Below are 12,401 nucleotides of genomic sequence, written 5' to 3' on the forward strand. Positions count from 1 at the left end.
ATTTATTTTTGGGACAGAGAGAGACAGAGCATGAACGGGAGAGGGGCAGAGAGAGAGGGAGACACAGACTCGGAAACAGGCTCCAGGCTCTGAGCCATCAGCCCAGAGCCCGACGCGGGGCTCGAACTCATGGACCGCGAGATCGTGACCTGGCTGAAGTCGGACGCTTAACCGACTGCGCCACCCAGGCGCCCCAAGGGATCAGTTTCTTTATTTGTCTTTCTATTGCTTCATTATTAGTGTATAGAATGCAACTGATGTCCGTACATTGATTTTGTATCCTGCAACTTTGCTGAATTCATGTATCATTTCTAGCAGACTTTTGGTGCAGTCTGTCAGGCTTTCCATGTATAATATCATGTCATCTGCAAAAAAGTGAAAGCTTGACTTCATGTTTGCCAATTTTGATGCCTTTGATTTCCTTTTGTTGTCTGATTGCTGATGCTAGAACTTCCAACACGATGTTAAACAACAGCGGTGAGAGTGGACATCCCTGTCATATTCCTGATCTCAGGGGGAAAGCTCTCAGTTTTTCCCCATTGAGAATGTTATTAGCTGTGGGCTTTTAATAAATGGCTTTTATGATGTTTAAGTATGTTCCTTCTATCCCGACTTTCTGAAGGGTTTTTATTAAGAAAAGATGCTGAATTTTGTCAAATGTTTTTTTCATTCGATTGACAGGATCACATGGTTCTCATCTTTTCTTTATTAATGTGATCTGTCACATTGATTGATTTGCAAATATTGAACGAGCCCTGAATCCCAGGAATGAATCCCATGTGATCATGGTGAATAATTATTTTTAAATGCTGTTGAAATCTATTTTCTCGTTCTTGTTCATAATTTTTGCATCCATTTTCATCATGGATATTGGCCTATAGTTCTCTTTTTCTTGCTGGTTCTCTGTCTTTGGGAATCAAAGTAATGCTGGAATCATAGAATGAGTTGGGAAGTTTTCCTTCCCTTCTTAATTTTTGGAAAAGCTTGGGAAGGATAGGTATTATCTCTGCTTTAAATGCCTTTTAGAATTCTCCAGGGATGCCATCTGGTCCTGGACCCTTATTGCGAGATTTTTGATAACTGATTCAATTTCTTTGCTGGTTATGGATCTGTTCAAGTTTTCTATTTCTTCCTGTTTGAGTTTTGCAAGTTTTGCAAACTAGGAATTTGTCCGTTTCTTCCAGGTTGTCCAGTTTGTTGGCATATAATTTTTCATAGTATTCCCTGATAATTGCTTGTATCTCTGAGGGATTGTTTGTAATAATTCCATTTTCATTCGTGATTTTATCTATTTGGGTCATCTCCCTTTTCTTATTGAGAAGCCTGGCTAGAGGTTTATCAATTTTGTTTATTTTTTCAAAAAACCAACTCTTGGTTTCATTGATCTGCTCTACAGTTTTTTTTTTTTTTTCAGATTCTGTATTGTTTACTTCTGCTCTGATCTTTATTGTTTCTCTTCTTCTGCTGAGTTTGTGTGGTCTTTGCTGTCTGCTTCTATTTCATTTAGGTGTGCTGTTAGGTTTTGTATTTGGGATTTTTCTTGTTTCTTGAGATAGGCCTGCTTGCAATGTATTTTCCTCTCAGGACTGCCTTCGCTGCATCCCAAAGCATTTGGATTGTTGTATTTTCATTTTCGTTTGTTTCCATATATTTTTTAATTTCTTCTCTAATTGCCTGGTTGACCCACTCATTCTTTAGTAGGGTGTTCTTTAACCTCCATGCCTTTGGAGGTTTTCCAGACTTTTTCCTGTGGTTGATTTCAAGCTTCATACCATTATGGTCTGAAAGTATGCATGGTATGATCTCAATTCTTGTATACTTATGAAGAGCTGTTTTGTGACCCAGTATGTGATCTATCTTGGAGAATGTTCCATGTGCACTTGAGAAGAAAGTATATTCTGTCGCTTTGGGATGCACAGTTCTAAATATATCTGTCAAGTCCATCTGATCCAATGTATCATTCAGGTCCCTTGTTTCTTTATTTACCGTGTGTCTAGATGATCTATCCATTGTTGTAATTGGGGTGTTAAAGTCCCCTGAAATTACCACATTCTTATCAATAAGGTTGCTTATGTTTGTGAGTAATTGTTTTATATATTTGGGGACTTCCCTATTTGGCACATACACATTTATAATTGTTAGCTCTTCCTGATGGATAGATCCTGTAATTATTATATAATGCCCTTCTTCATCTCTTGTTACAGCCTTTAATTTAAAGTCTAGTTTGTCTGATAGAAGTATGGCTACTCCAGCTTTCTTTTGACTTCCAGTTGCATGATAGATAGTTCTCCATCTCCTCACTTTCAATCTGAAGGTGTCCTCAGGCCTAAAATGAGTCCCTTGGAGACAGCAAATAGATGGGTCTTGTTTTTTATCCATTCTGATACCCTATGTCTTTTGGTTGGTGCATTTAGTCCATTTACATTCAGTGTTATTATGGAAAGATATGGGCTTAGAGTCATTGTGACATCTGTAGGTTTCATGCTTGTAGTGATATCTCTGGTACTTTGTGGTCCTTGTGACATTTCACTCACAGAATCCCCCTTAGGATCTCTTATAGGGCTGGTTTAGTGGTGATGAATTCCTTCAGTTGTTGTTTGTTTGGGAAGACCTTTATCTCTCCTTCTATTCTGAATGACACACTTGCTGGATAAGGGATTCTCAGCTGTATATTTTTTCTGTTCATCACATTGAAGATTTCCTGCCATTCCTTTCTGGCCTGCCAAGTTTCAGTAGAGAGGTCTGCTACTACTCTTATGTGTCTACCTTTCTAAGTTATAACCTGTTTATCCCTAGCTGCTTTCAGAATTTTTCTCCTTAGCCTCATATTTTGCCAGTTTCACTACGATATGTCTTACAGAAGATCGATTCAAGTTATGTCTGAACGGGGTTCTCTGTCCTCTTCGATTTCAATGCCTTTTTCCTTGCCCAGATCAGGGAAGTTCTCAGCTATGATTTGTTCAAGTACACCTTCAGCCACTTTCTCTCTCTTCTTCTTCTGGAATTCTTATGGATATTGTTCAGTTTGATTGCATCACTTAGTTTTCTAATCCTGCCCTCATACCCTGGATTTTTTTTATCACTTTTTCTCAGTTCCTCTTTTTCCATAATTTTATCTTCTAATTCACCTATTCTCTCCTCTGCCTATTCAATCCGTGCTATGGCCATCTCCATTTTGTTTTCCTCCTCATTGATAGCATTTTTTAGTTCTTCATAACTATTTCTGAGTCCCTTGATCTCTGTAACAATAGATTCTCTGGTGTCTTCTAATGAATTTCGAGCCCATATACTAATTTTATGACTATTATTCTAAAATCTTTTCTGTTATATTGCTTAAATCCTTTTTGTTTTTTGTTTTTATTTTGTTCATTTATTTATTTTTTCAATATATGAAATTTATTGTCAAAATGGTTTCCATACAACACCCAGTGCTCATCTCAAAAGGTGCCCTCCTCAATACCCATCACCCACCCTCCCCTCCCTCCCACCCCTCATCAATCCTCAGTTTGTTCTCAGTTTTTAAGAGTCTCTTATGCTTTGACTCTCTCCCACTCTAACTTCTTTTTTTTTCTTCCCCTCTCCCATGGGTTTCTGTTAAGTTCCTCAGAATCCACATAAGAGTGAAAACATATGGTATCTGTCTTTCTCTGTATGGCTTATTTCACTTACCATCACACTCTCCAGTTCCATCCACGATGCTACAAAGGGCCGTATTTCATTCTTTCTCATTGCCATGTAGTATTCCATTATGTATATAAACCACAATTTCTTTATCCATTCATCAGTTGATGGACATTTAGGCTCTTCCCATAATTTGGCTATTGTTGAGAGTGCTGCTATTAACATTGGGGTACAAGTGCCCCTATGCATCAGTACTCCTGTATCCCTTGGGTAAATTCCTAGCAGTGCTATTTCTGGGTCATAGGATAGGTCTATTTTTAATTTTTTGAGGAACCTCCACACTGTTTCCCAGAGTGGCTGCACAAACTTGCATTCCCACCAACAGTGCAAGAAGGTTCCCATTTCTCCACATCCTCTCCAGGATCTATAGTCTCCTGATTTGTTCATTTTGGCCACTCTGACTGGCGAGAAGTGATATCTGAGTGTGGTTTTGATTTGTATTTCCCTGATGAGGAGTGACATTGAGCATCTTTTCATGTGCCTGTTGGCCATCCGGATGTCTTTAGAGAAGAGTCTATTCATGTTTTCTGCCCATTTCTTCCCTGGGTTATTTGTTTTTCAGATGTGGAGTTTGGGGAGCTCTTTACAGATTTGGGATACTAGTCCATTGTCTGATATGTCATTTGCAAATATCTTTTCCCATTCCGTTGGTTGCCTTTTCGTTTTGTTGGTTGTTTCCTTTGCTGTGCAGAAGCTTTTTATCTTCATAAGGTCCCAGTAGTTCATTTTTGCTTTTAATTCCCTTGCCTTTGGGGATCTGTCAAGGAAGAGATTGCTATGACTGAGGTCAGAGAGGTCTTTTCCTGTTTTCTCCTCTAGGGTTTTGATGGTTTCCTGACTCACATTCCGGTCCTTCATCCATTTTGAGCTTATTTTTGTGAATGGTGTGAGAAAGTGATCTAGTTTGAATCTTCTGCATGTTGCTGTCCAATTCTCCCAGCACCATTTGTTGAAGAGACTGTCTTTTTTCCATTGGATGTTCTTTCCTGCTTGTCAAAGATTAGTTGGCCATACGTTTGCGAGTCTAGTTCTGGGGTTTCTATTCTATTCCATTGGTCTATGTGTCTGTTTTTGTGTCAATACCATGCTGTCTTGATGGTTACAGCTTTGTAGTGGAGGCTAAAGTCTGGGATTGTGATGCCTTCTGCTTTGGTCTTCTTCTTCAAAATGACTTTGGCTATTCGGGGCCTTTTGTGGTTCCATATGAATTTTAGGATGGCTTGTTCTAGTTTTGAGAAGAATGCTGGTGCAATTTTGATTGGGATTGCATTGAATGTGTAGATAGCTTTGGGTAGTATTGACATTTTGACAATATTTATTCTTCCAATCCATGAGCACGGAATGTTTTTCCATTTCTTTCTATCTTCTTCAATTTCCTTCAAAAGCTTTCTATAGTTTTCAGCATACAGATCTTTTACATCTTTGGTTAGATTTATCCCTAGGTATTTTATGCTTCTTGGTGCAATTGTGAATGGGATCAGTTTCTTTATTTGTCTTTCTGTTGCTTCATTGTTAGTGTATAAGAATGCAACTGATTTCTGTACACTGATTTTGTATCCTGCAACTTTGTTGAATTCATGTGTCAGTTCTAGCAGACTTTTGGTGGAGTCTATCGGATTTTCCACGTATAATATCATGTCACCTGCAAAAAGTGAAAGGTTGACTTCATGTTTGCCAATTTTGATGCCTTTGATTTCTTTTTGTTGTCTGCTTGCTGATGCTAGAACTTCCAACACGATGTTAAACAACAGCGGTGAGAGTGGGCATCCCTGTCGTGTTCCTGATCTCAGGGAAAAGGCTCTCAGTTTTTCCCCATCGAGGATGATGTTAGCTGTGGGCTTTTCATAAATGGCTTTTATGATGTTTAAGTATGTTCCTTCTATCCCGACTTTCTTGAGGGTTTTTATTAAGGAAGAGTGCTGAATTTTGTCAATGTTTTTTCTGCATCGATTGATGGGATCATATGGTTCTTATCTTTTCTTTTATTAATGTGGTGTATCACATTGATTGATTTGCGAATGTTGAACCAGCCTTGCATCCTAGGAATGAATCCCACTTGATCATGGTGAATAATTCTTTTTATATGCTGTTGAATTCGATTTGCTGGTATCTTATTAAGAATATTTGCATCCATATTCATCAGGGATATTGCCCTGTAGTTCTCTTTTCTTACTGGGTCTCTGTCTGGTTTAGGAATCAAAGTAATACTGGCTTCATGGAATGAGTCTGGAAGTTTTCCTTCCCTTTCTATTTTTTGGAATAGCTTCAGAAGGATAGGTATTATCTCTGCTTTAAACATCTGGTAGAACTCCCCTGGGAAGCGATCTGGTCCTGGACTCTTATTTGTTGGGAGATTTTTGATAACTGATTCAATTTCTTCACTGGTTATGGGTCTGTTCAAGCTTTCTATTTCCTCCTGATGGAGTTTTGGAAGTGTGTGGGTGTTTAGGAATTTGTCCATTTCTTCCAGGTTGTCCAGTTTGTTGGCATATTATTTTTCATAGTATTCCCTGATAATTGCTTGTATCTCTGAGGGATTGGTTGTAATAATTCCATTTTCATTCATGATTTCATCATTTGGGTCAGCTCCCTTTTCTTATTGAGAAGCCTGGCTAGAGGTTTGTCAATTTTGTTCATTTTTTCAAAAAACAAACTCTTGGTTTCATTGATCTGCTCTACAGTTTTTTTTTTTTTTCAGATTCTGTATTGTTTACTTCTGCTCTGATCTTTATTGTTTCTCTTCTTCTGCTGAGTTTGTGTGGTCTTTGCTGTCTGCTTCTATTTCCTTTAGGTGTGTTGTTAGGTTTTGTATTTGGGATTTTTCTTGTTTCTTGAGATAGGCCTGCTTGCAATGTATTTTCCTCTCAGGACTGCCTTCACTGCATCCCAAAGCATTTGGATTGTTGTATTTTCATTTTCATTTGTTTCCATATATTTTTTAACTTCTTCTAAAACTGCCTGGTTGACCCACTCATTCTTTAGTAGGGTGTTCTTTAACCTCCATGCCTTTGGAGGTTTTCCAGACTTTTTCCTGTGGTTGATTTTAAGCTTCATAGCATTATGGTCTGAAAGTATGCATGGTATGATCTCAATTCTTGTATACTTATGAAGAGCTGTTTTGTGACCCAGTATGTGATCTATCTTGGAGAATGTTCCATGTGCACTCGAGAAGATAGTATATTCTGTCGCTTTGGGATGCACAGTTCTAAATATATCTGTCAAGTCCATCTGATCCAATGTATCATTCAGGTCCCTTGTTTCTTTATTTACCGTGTGTCTAGATGATCTATCCATTGTTGTAATTGGGGTGTTAAAGTCCCCTGAAATTACCACATTCTTATCAATAAGGTTGTTTATGTTTGTGAGTAATTGTTTTATATATTTGGGGACTTCCCTATTTGGCACATACACATTTATAATTGTTAGCTCTTCCTGATGGATAGATCCTGTAATTATATATAATGCCCTTCTTCATCTCTTGTTACAGTCTTTAATTTAAAGTTCAATTTGTCTGATATAAGTTTGGCCACTCCAGCTCTCTTTTGACTTCCAGTAGCATGATAATAGTTCTCCATCCCCTCACTCTCAATCTGAAGGTGTCCTCAGGTCTAAAATGAGTCTCTTGCAGACAGCAAATAGATCTGTCTTGTGTTGTTTTATCCATTCTGATATCCTATGTCTTTTGGTTGGAGCATTTAGTCCATTTACATTCAGCGTTATTATGGAAAGATATGGGTTTAGAGTCATTGTGATGTGTGTATGTTTTATGCTTGTAGCGATCGCTCTGGGACTTTGTCTCATAGGATCCCCCTTAGGATCTCTCGTAGGGCTGGGTTAGTGGTGACGAGTTCCTTCAGTTGTTGTTTGTTTCGGAAGACCTTTATCTCTTCTTGTATTCTAAATGACAGACTTGCTGGATAAAGGATTCTCAGCTGCATAGTTTTTCTGTTCATCACATTGAAGATCTCCTGCCATTCCTTTCTGGCCTGCCAAGTTTCAGAAGAGAGATCGGTCACGAGTCTTATAGGTCTCCCTTTATATGTTAGAGCATGTTTATCCCTCACTGCTTTCAGAATTTTCTCTTTATCCTTGTATTTTGCCAGTTTCACTATGATATGTCTTGCAGAAGATGGATTCAAGTTAGGTCTGAAGGGAGTTCTCTGTGCCTCTTGGATTTCAATGCCTTTTTCCTTCCCCAGATCAGGGAAGTTCTCAGCTATTATTTCCTCAAGTACACCTTGAGCACCTTTCCCTCTCTTCCTCCTCTGGAATACCAATTATGCATCGATTATTTCTCTTTCATGCATCACTTAGTTCTCTAATTTTCCCCTCATACTCCTGGATTTTTTTTTATCTCTCTTTTTCTCAGCTTCCTCTTTTTCCATAATTTTATCTTCTAGTTCACCTATTCTCTCCTCTGCCTCTTCAATCCGAGCCGTGGTCATTTCCATTTTACTTTGCTGCTCGTTTATACAATTTTTTAGCTCCTCCTGACTATTCCTTAGTCCCTTGATCTCTTTAGCAGTAGATTCTCTGCTGTTCTATACTGTTTTCAAGCCCAGTGATTAATTTTGTGACTATTATTCTAAATGCACTTTGTGTTATATTGTTTCAATCCTTTTTGATCAGTTTGTTAGCTCTTGTTATTTCCTGGAGATTCTTTTGAGGGGAATTCTTCCGTTTGGTCATTTTGGATAGTCCCTGGAGTGGTGCGGACCTGCAGGGCACTTCCCCTGTGCTGTCTTGAATAACTCGCATTGGTGGGCAGGGCCACAGTCAGACCTGATGTCTGCCTCCAGCCCACCCGCTGGGGCCACAGTCAGACTGGTGTGTACCTTCTCTTCCCCTCTCCTAGGGGCGGGATTCACTGTGGGGTGGCATGGCCCTTCTGGGCTACTTGCACACTGCCAGGCTTGTGGTGCTGGGGATCTGGTGTATTAGCTGGGATGGTTAGGCAAGGTGCACGGGGGCAGGAGGGGTAGGCTCAGCTCACTTCTCCTTTGGTGATCCACTTCGGGAGGGGTCCTGCAGCAGCGGGAGGGTGTCAGACCAGCCGCTGAAGTGGTGGATCCGCAGAAGCACAGCGTTCAGTGTTTGCACAGTGGAAGCAAGTTCCCTGGCAGGTACTGGTTCCCTTTGGGATTTTGGCTGGGGGATGGGTGAGGCAGATGGCGCTAGTGAGCGCCTTTTTTCCCCGCCAAACTGAGCTCTGTCATCCCGGGGCTCAGCAACTCTCCCTCCTGTTGTCCTCCAGCCTTCCCGCTCTCCAAGCAGAGCTGTTAACTTATTACCTTCCAGATGTTAAGTCCCGCTTGCTGTCCGAACACACTCCGTCTGGCCCCTCTGCTTTTGCAAGCCAGACTTGGGGTCTCTGCTTGGCTGGTGGGCTGCCCCTTTGCCCTCAAACCCTCCCGCCACTCCATGTAGTGCACACCGCCTCCCTTCCCTTCCTACCCTCTTCCGTGGGCCTCTCCTCTGCACTTCGCTCCAGAGACTCTGTTCTGCTAGTCTTCTGGTCATTTTCTGGGTTATTTAGGCAGTTGTGGGTGGAATCTAAGTGATCAGCAGGACGCGGTGAGCCCAGCGTCCTCCTACACTGCCGTCTTCAACCTCTGGACCGCTTTAATCGTTTTTGATCAATTTGTTAGCTGTCACCACTTCCTGGAGTTTCCTTTGAGGGAAATTCTTCTGTTTCATCATTTGGGTAGTCCCTGTGGGAGCTCCAAACTGTAGGGCACTTCCCCTTTGCTGTCAAGATTATCTTGTGTTTGTGGGCGGGGCCGCAGTGAGACCTGATGTCTGCCCCCAGTCCACCCCTTGGGCCACATTTAGACTGGTGTGTACCTTATCTTCCCCTCTCCCAGAGGCAGGACTCACTGTGGAGTGGTGTGGTCCCTGTCTGGGCTACTTTCACAGTGCCAGGCTTGTGGTGCTGCTTTGGTGGGATCTGGCTAAGGGCGTATTAGCTGGGGTGGATCTGAGTGTGCACAGGGGTGGGAGGGGTAGGCTTAGGTTGCTTTGCCACCAATGGTCCCCTGCTTTGGGGCCCTTTAACACCAGGAGGGAGGCAGGCCCATCGTCGGATTGATGGTTCCACAGAAGCACAGCGTTGGGCATTTGCGTGGTGCAAGCATGTTTGGTGACAGGAACTGGTTCCCTTTGGAATTTGGCTGGGGGATTGGAGAGGGAAATGGCACTGGCCTTTGGTCCCCCACTGAGCTGAGCTCCATCTTCTGGGGCTCAACAACTCTCCCTCCCAGCATCCTCTTGCCCTCCTCGCTCTCTGAGAGCAGAGCTGTTGACTTTCAACATTCCAGATGTTAAGTCCCGCTGGCTGTCAGAACTCATGTTATTCAGCCCCTCTGCTTTTGCACGCCGGACTTTAGGGGCTCTGCTTTGCTGGGTGGGCTGCCCCTCCACCACCCAGGCTCCTTCCCGCCAGTCTGTGTAGCATGCACTGCCTCTCTGCCCTTCCTACCCTCTTCTAGGGACCTCCTGTCTATGCTTGGCTCTGGAGAGTCTGTTCTGCTAGTCTTTTGGTGGTTTTCTGGGTTGTTTAGGCAGATGTGGGTAGAATCTAAGTGATCAGCAGGATGAGGTGAGCCCAGAGTCCTATGCCGCCATCTTCCATGCTTCCCTTTGAACAACTGTACTTTTTACTATTATGATTTATTTTATTTTTATATATACATTTTAAATATACAATTTTTAGTATTTTATTTTATTTTTTTATCTAAATCCTTTTAATAAGCAGACCAAACACACTCATGATCTATTTTTTTTTGCTTCTTTGTTTGTGTGTATGGTTTCTTTTCTTTTCTTTCTTTACTCTTTTCTTGACAAAAGGACGACATGGAAAAACTCACTGTGAAAGAAAGAACAGGCAATAGAACTCATAGCCAGGGATTTCACCAACACAGATATAAGTAAGATATCTGAACTGGAATTTTAAAGCACAATTATAAAAATACTAGCTGGAGTCGAAAAAAGCATAAAGGACACCAGAGAATCTCTTTCTGTTTATATAAGAGAATTAAAATCTAGTCAGGCCAAAAATAAAAATGTTATGACTGAGATGCAATCCCAAATCAATGCCATGATGGCAAGGATGGATGAAGAGAGAAGTGAATCAGTGATATACAAGATAAAATTATGGAAAATAGTGAAACTGAAAAGAAGAGGGATACAAAGGCCAAAGATCACAAGACTTAGAGAACTTAGCAACTTATTAAAGATAAATAACGTTCATATCATAGGAGTCCCAAAAGATGAAAAGAGAGAAAAGAAGGCAGAAGGTTTATGTTAGCAAACTATAGATGAACACTTCCATAACCTAGGAAAGGGCCAGACATCAAAATCCAAGAAGCACAGAAAACTCCCATTAAATTTAACAGAAGCTGACCATCACCAAGTCATATCATAGTCAAATTCACAAAATACACAGACAAGGAAAGAATCCTGGAAGCAGCAAGGGAAAAAAGTTCTTAATTTATAAGGGAAGACATATCAGGTTCACAGTAGATATGTTCCCAGAATCTTTGCAGGCCAGAAAGGAGAGGCAGGATATATTTAACATGCTGAATGGGGGAAATATGCAGCCAAGAATATTTTATCCAACAAGGCTGTCATTAAGAATGGAAGGAGAGATAAAGACATCCCCAGACAAACAAATGCTAAAGGAGTTCATTACCACTTAACCAGACCCATAGGAAATTTTAAGGGAGACTCTTTGAGTGGAGGAAAAAAAAAAGAACCAAAGCAACAGCCTAGAAAGGACCAGAGAACATCCCCCAGAAACACCAACTCCACAGGCAACACAATGGAAATAAACTCACATCTTTCAGTAATCATTCTGAATGTAAATTGACTAAAGGCTCCAATCAAAAGATATATGGAATCGGAGTTGAGGAAAAAAAAAAAAAAGAAAGAAATCCAAGATCAATCTATATGTTGGCTACAAGAGATTCATTTTAGGTCTAAACTCATTTGCATATTGAAAATGAAGAGTTGGAGAACCATCTGTCATGCTAATGGATGTCAAAAGAAAGCCAGAGTAGCCATACTTATATCAGAAAAACTAGACTTTAAAAAAGGACTGTAACAAAAGATGAAGAAGGGCATTATACCATAAGGGGTTTATCCACTGAGAAAATATAACAATTGTAAATATGCCCCCAGCTGGGAGTACCCAAATATATAAATCAATTAATAATAAACATAAAGAATCTCACTGATAATAATAAAATAATAGTAGGGGACTTTATCACCACACCTTCAGCAATGGAAAGATCATCTAAGCAGAAAATCAACAACAAGGAAAAAAAATGGTTTGAATGACACACTGAACCAGATGGATGCAACAAATATATTCAGAACATTTCACCCTTAAAGCAGCAGAATGCACATTACTTTTGAGTGCACATGGAACATTCTCCAGAATAGATCACATATTGGGTCACAAATCAGCCCTCAACTAGTACAAAAAGATAGAGAGCATACCATGTATATTTTCAGATCACAATGCTATAAAACTTGAAGTCAACCACAAGGAAAAAATTGGAAAGCCCTCAAATACATGGGGTTTGAAAAACATCGTACTGAAGAATAAATGGGTTAACCAGGATATTAAAGAAAAATAAAAACATACATGGAAGCAAATAAAAATGAAAACATGGCACTCCAAACCCTTTGGGATGCAGCAAAGGCAGTCCTAAGAGGGA

This window comes from Lynx canadensis, chromosome D3, assembly GCF_007474595.2.
Source record: "Lynx canadensis isolate LIC74 chromosome D3, mLynCan4.pri.v2, whole genome shotgun sequence".
Taxonomy (NCBI): domain Eukaryota; kingdom Metazoa; phylum Chordata; class Mammalia; order Carnivora; family Felidae; genus Lynx; species Lynx canadensis.